Source organism: Nematolebias whitei, chromosome 14 (genome assembly GCF_014905685.2).
Source record: "Nematolebias whitei isolate Nwh7 chromosome 14, NemWhi1, whole genome shotgun sequence".
Taxonomy (NCBI): Eukaryota; Metazoa; Chordata; class Actinopteri; order Cyprinodontiformes; family Rivulidae; genus Nematolebias; species Nematolebias whitei.
Genome location: NC_056511.1, coordinates 2,462,820 through 2,469,062, shown reverse-complemented (window position 1 = coordinate 2,469,062; position 6,243 = coordinate 2,462,820). Strand labels below are relative to the sequence as shown.

The 6,243-nt window shown below is 43.6% G+C and overlaps 2 non-coding genes and 1 pseudogene across 2 annotated transcripts; 2 read left to right on the top strand and 1 right to left on the bottom strand.

Moving 5' to 3' along the window:
• Positions 1–6,243, bottom strand: part of LOC119420771 — a 261,041-nt pseudogene that overhangs the window by 5,647 nt on the left and 249,151 nt on the right.
• trnav-cac lies at positions 5,237–5,309 on the top strand. Its single transcript has one exon. It is a non-coding gene; the product is annotated as a tRNA-Val (tRNA).
• trnav-aac lies at positions 5,981–6,053 on the top strand. The gene has a single exon. It is a non-coding gene; the product is annotated as a tRNA-Val (tRNA).

Here is a 6,243-nt window from a genome sequence, read left to right as displayed (position 1 = left end):
CAACACCTGGTCTGCTCAGGTCCTCAAAACCTCCAACACCTGGTCTCTTCTGGTCCTGGACGGTACCAGACTGTTGTTTAAAGAAGAGCAGAAGCTTCACAGAGGAAACATGGATCTAGAGCAACTTTAAAGAAACGTCTTGACATAATCTAAATAACCTTAATTTCTCCTGCAGATGGTTCCATTTCTTCATTTTAAGCTCTGATAGATTTTCGATGCTTCACATGAATCAAATGTTCAAAGATTTGCAGATGATCTTCTGTTTTATTCCACAACATCTCAGTCTTTGTTCTGATGTTGCAGCAGCATCAGCTGTAAAACGATAAATGTGTGTTAAATGACGTCTGTCGTTCAGTCGGTTCCACTCGTGTCCCCTGACCCTGCTGAAGAGGCTTCGGACATCCAGAGGTGAAGATCTATCTTCACGTGTTGTTTCCAGGCAGACAAAGAACCCTGGGAGTTGATCTTACGGTGAATTATGAACAAAGCCGCCTGTCTGTCAGAAACCCTTGGAGCTGTCAGTCAGTGGCTCCAGAGGGTCTGCGTCAGGTCGACTTTAGAGACCACCCTCACACGGACAGGAGGAGCACATCAAGAAGGTTTCAAGATGAGGTCACCAACACAACTTCAGCTCAGGGAGGGGGTCATGAATTCTGTGTTTTGTTAAAAAAAACACTTCAGTGACTGAAGAAACTCAGATTTTATTTTGAAGTTTGAGTTAATTAAAGCTTCACTGATTTCCTACAAGACTGAGGTCTGGAGGATCCACGACCTGTCACAACGGAGGTGTTTACTCAGATACAACGGACTGAGGAGAACAGACTCAAAACTCTCTTAAGGATCTGAAGTGATTTATTTGCAGTAGATAAATAGTCTGTACAGGTGGGACACCCTGGGAACCCTGGAAGGAAAGAAGCGGTCAGAGGCTGAGAGGATAGGGCGTCGGTAGGAGAGCAGCGTAGAAAGGAAGGAGGAGGACAACAGATCCAGGAGGTCCAGCTGAGAGGAGTTAGGTGGAACATGGAGGTGGAGGTAAGTGGTAGGAAGGAAGAGTCGAGGATTTGAGGACAGTCAGTTTGGTCCAGGACAGCAGACGCAGGAACCAAGTTCTGTGAGAGCACAAGGAGAACACATGGCAAGACTTAGAAGATTAATACAAGGAGGTTGATAGCACAAGTACCAGAAGGTAAGTAATGCTCCAGCCAGGAAGAAAGCTCTTCTGCAGCCTCTTGTGGTCCTGGTGGTCATTAGTGGGACAACTGTCAGCTGTAGCTTGTTGGAACAGCATCTGGAACCAGGAACCTGCAGAAAGAGCTGGAAACCCTCCACAGTCCTGAGCTGTTTCTTCTTTAGACACTCCTTTGTTGCCTTTGAGGGGTGTTACGGGTCACTGTCCTGCTGGAAGACCCATTTGGTGTTCTGGCTGATGGATGAAGGTTCTTGTCCAGGATTGTATATAATCCCATCTCCTGGTCTCTAATGTTGTGAAGTCATCTTGTAGCATTACCAGAAAAAAGTTTCAAACCATCATGTTTCCATGTCCAAGCTTGAGTGTGGTAGATTCCACTCAGATGGGTTTGTGTCTGATCTCACCACTTAACTGTCTCCCAAACCTTCACTGAACCATTAGATGTTCTCTGGCTAACTAAAGATGGACATGGGTCTTCTTCAGCAGGGGGACCTTCTTGCCAATTGTTGATCCATTACAGTAGAACCAGTGGTGCTCCAAGTCCCAACAAACAAACTTGGAGCTCCTTCCGTGGAGTTCAGGATGATCCCTCACCCCATATGCAAGATCTTTCCTGGAGCTGAGGGTGATGAACGGTCGTCTCAGGTCTCTCTTGTAAATGAGTCCTCGAGGCTCAATGGGATTAACCTGCCTAAATAAAGGTTGAAGGAATTTCCTCATTTCTGAATAATGGCACCAACAGTCATCTTCTCACTGAGCTTCTGATGGGCTTGCCATCCATTCCAACTTCATGCAGATCTAGATCTTGTAGGTGTTCTGTGACAGTATCAAAACGAACCCATCATAAAAACATGACACCGTACTCGTTAGAGGTGGTAAATTAACTGAGCACTTCCGTACGAACAAAAACAAACTTCACATCCAGAAATCACAACCAAGATGTTTGACAGCAGTGATCTTCTTCAGTGTGAAGATGTTTGACAGCAGTGATCTTCTTCAGCATGAAGATGTTTGACAGCAGTGATCTTCTTCAGTGTGATGGTTCTTCAGATTCTTCTGGCTTCGACTCATTTTGTCTTGTTTTGGTAACAGAAAGCAACGAGAATTCATGGAAATGGACAAACTTGGAGCAGAAACGATCCAGGGAATTAGGGAGGGCCCCGTGCAGCTGCACAGACGGGGGAGGGTGGGAATGTTATCTGTTGGGGTCACGAGGTCAGCAGAGAGGTTTTTAACTCACTTCCTGTTTCTGCTGCTCGGATCACCAAACCTTCTCTCCCTACTCCCAGGAATTCACATCCATCCTTCCCTCCCACACTTCCATCCAAGTTTCTGTCCACAGCTCTTCTCGCTCCACCAACAAGGTTTCAGACTAAAAGAGAAGCTTCAACACATCACCTAATGTTCATTCAACCTTTATTTAATATATAATATACACTATAATATAATCCATTTAAGTTAATAACTGCTTTTATTTGCTACATGCAATGTTAGATCAGCTCATTTTTTGGCATCAAATTGTGTTTCGTGCTTTCTATAAATGTAACTATACGGATTTCAAAATATTTATCTCATCTGGGACATTCCAGCTGATGTTTGTAACTTAGATGTATTTATATGAATGTTCATGAAGCGTCCTGCAGTTTTTAAGTTATTTCAACAAATCGTGAATCAAAACGTTCGGCTCTTTCAGGAGAATCCTGCTGTGACTTTTGGTATAGGTGCAACTTTAGCTTGTTGAAATATTTTAGCCTTTTCTGACATTTTTTTCCTCACAGAAAATGAATTACCTCATTTTCCATCCTTCAGATCTTTAGATGTGTTTACAACCTTTTACTGCTCCTTTCACGTTTTGTTCTGCTCACCCTCCGTGCGCGTCGTCAATACAAAGACTCTTACACACAGATGCTTTCTGTGATTTCCTTGCGACACTTTGCATCCTGTAGAGAGGAAGTGATTGAATAATTCAGCATATTTCCTGAACAGTAATGGGCTGCTGTTGATGGCTGTGTGGTATTGAGCAATGAGGTTAAGTGCAGTGAGCTCAGCCGACTGTGAGCCGACCGTGCAACAGGACCGCCGTGCTGCTGTCCATCCGGCTTGGGTTTGAACTTCTTATTTTTATTTAAAGCCATAAAACACAAGCTGGTAAATGATCAAAGAAAAGAAAAAGGTTTTAGCTCAGAAAGAAACTTAAACTGGAAAAACTTCCTGTAATAATGGCTGAACTTTGTGAAATTTGAGCTTGGTTCTTTTGGACAAAGCAGGAAGTTCATATTTTTAGCTGTTTGGCGCAGGAAGCAGGAAGAGTAAATGGGGGAGGCTGCTCAGATGTTGGAGACTTGTGGGACAAACAGGAGTTCCCACTTTCCCACAGTCTGAGCTGGAAACCGCTGGATGGAGGCCCTGACAGCTGGACCCGCTAGGGACTCTGGGCAGCAGACCTTCCACTGACTGAACAGGAAGGAGGGGTCAGAGGTCAAACACACACCAACATGTTATCAGCTCAGGCTCGTCTAAAAATACCAGACATGAAAACAGCGCCAGCTCCACCATCAGTCTTTGCTGACTAATGCTTCTAAAGATGAACCGCGACTTCTTTTATGATCAGACTCAAGTTTAATCCCACGTCACCCACCGTCCTCACCCCTTTGTGCTGTAAGGTGCTCACACTGTTTTTATCAGGTAAATGTTTTTCACATTGTGGAGTTTAGTGAGTTTTCCTCATTTTTGTTTTTCTGTTCGTCTTAATTTAGTGGTTGCTCTTGTTCTCGTCTGATTTGTCCGCTCTTGTGACCTGCCTCCCTGTCACACCTGCTCTCTTGTTTCAATCATTACAGCTAACCCTTGTCAGTGCTCATCTCCCCTCAGTGCATTCAGGACCTGTTTTGTTTCACATCATCCTTCAGCGGTGTCCGGCCCTGGTCGTGGAGGGCCTTCGTGTTGTACTTGCTCTCCTGCTCCAGCACACCTGACTCAATGACTGAATCACCTGCTCTGCAGAAACCTGCCAATCATCCACAGATTCAAACCAGGTGCGCTGAAGCAGAGACACATCTAAACATCTGGACCAGCAGAGGACATGGACCCAAACCGTCCCTGACTGTGGACTTAAACAATGTGGATTCTGGACCTCTCCACTCTTCCTCCAGACTCTGAGATGGATGGATGGAGTCTGTGCTGCACAGAGCTCTGTGCGTCTCATCTGCCTCGTCTTAAGAGTAGTTTAATATAACTTTTTGTGTGAGTGGGACAAATGATGTAGATAAGTTTTTCTTTTTGAAGGGTGTTTGGTTCGGTAATTTGTTGACGGTCCCTAAGCGAACCATCAGGCCTCTGAGGAGGAGCAGACTGACCGAAATCAGACTGCCTGCTTCGGACCGAACAAGAGGAACTCACCGCTGAAGTCAGGGAGCTCGAACGTCCAACGTAAAACTAACCCAACAATTTTCAGTCAGGTCATCTGGACAGTTTGTTTTTTTTGTGCTGAAACGTTTCACCTTCCATCCAGAAGGCTTCATCAGTCAAGGAAACACACAACACAAAACTGATTCTTCCCCCAAACAGCTTACTCCAAAGTGGAACAAACCAGTTATGTTGGTGCTAAGATGGTGTCTTTGGCACGCCCCCTCCTCTGGTGCCGGCCCACTCCCACGTTGACAGTCATGTCATACCTGGATTATTGAGCATGGACTTTGTTGGTTTTGAACTTCAGTGGTACCAGCACGGGGGTCAAAGGGTTCATGGTGTCACACATTATGTAATAATAAAGACCCAAAGACGCTTTACTGTTGTTTTCTGCATCCATTCATCTACAATCTGCGGCTTGTCCTCATTTCTGGTTAGAAACGATTGGTATAAGTTCTTTAATCGTAACTTTTATGTTTTCGAGCAGCTTTTTCAGTCTCTCTTGTAAATGAGTCCCCGAGGCTCAGTGGGATTAACCTGTTTAAATAAAGGTTTAATGAAACGTCCTCTACATGGTAGTTACAGCATCACGGAGAGGACTTGTTATTATTTAGAACAAAACCACCGTGTCCTACAGCAGTTTCCGTAGTGTAGTGGTTATCACGTTCGCCTCACACGCGAAAGGTCCCCGGTTCGAAACCGGGCGGAAACATTATTTTTATTTTTTTAATTTAATATCAAATACAGTATGACCAAATTAGTTTTGAGCCTCGTCAGACATTTGTTAGTGAAAATCCTGAAGACACTAAAAGAGTCGCGTGTTTTGTTTCGCTCACTTTCTGAGTATTTTTGTTGATCCTGACTTGAGCGCAGACGATATTTCTAAATTATTTCATTAGCATTTGAATTTTAATTTAAAGACAAACGTTTGCAGCTCATAAATGTCCGTAAATCAGACCGGAAGTGGAACTGTTTCTTTGTGCTCAGCGTCCGCGCGATGGCGGCACAGCCGGCACGTCACGTGGTCCTCGGTATCTCCTGTCTCATTCATTCAAAGTTTTAAAACATTCAAAGTTTTTAAAAACATTCAACGTTTTTAAAAACATTCAAAGTGAACTAATCAAACTAAGTGAAGTGCGCTTTCTTTTTGTTGCAAGCAGAAGGCCATTAAAACAACTTTAGAAAAATGTCCCAGTGCCTACTCTCAGGTCGTGAGGAAGGTTCTTTTTTTTTTAAATCTTTTTTTAATCTTGTTTTCTTAGTTCAAAGAAAGGGTGTGCTTTTACAAGTTTTATAAACTAAAGTACTCATGTTCATAATCTCTAGTCATATTCATGGAGTATTCTGTTCATATACAAATAACGCAGTTCGTTTTACGTACAGGTTTCCGTAGTGTAGTGGTTATCACGTTCGCCTAACACGCGAAAGGTCCCCGGTTCGAAACCGGGCGGAAACAGATTTTATATTTTGATAAATTCCGTGAGCAAACAGTCAAGTGTGTACAATATACAGAAAACTGTGGAGAAATATACAATGGAACATTTGTAGCTTACACAGCTGTCCACTGCTCCACTGTCTCAGGTTAAATGCAGAGACAATTTTGTCTTTATATGGGAACAAACAATGATGACAACACTTTATTACTT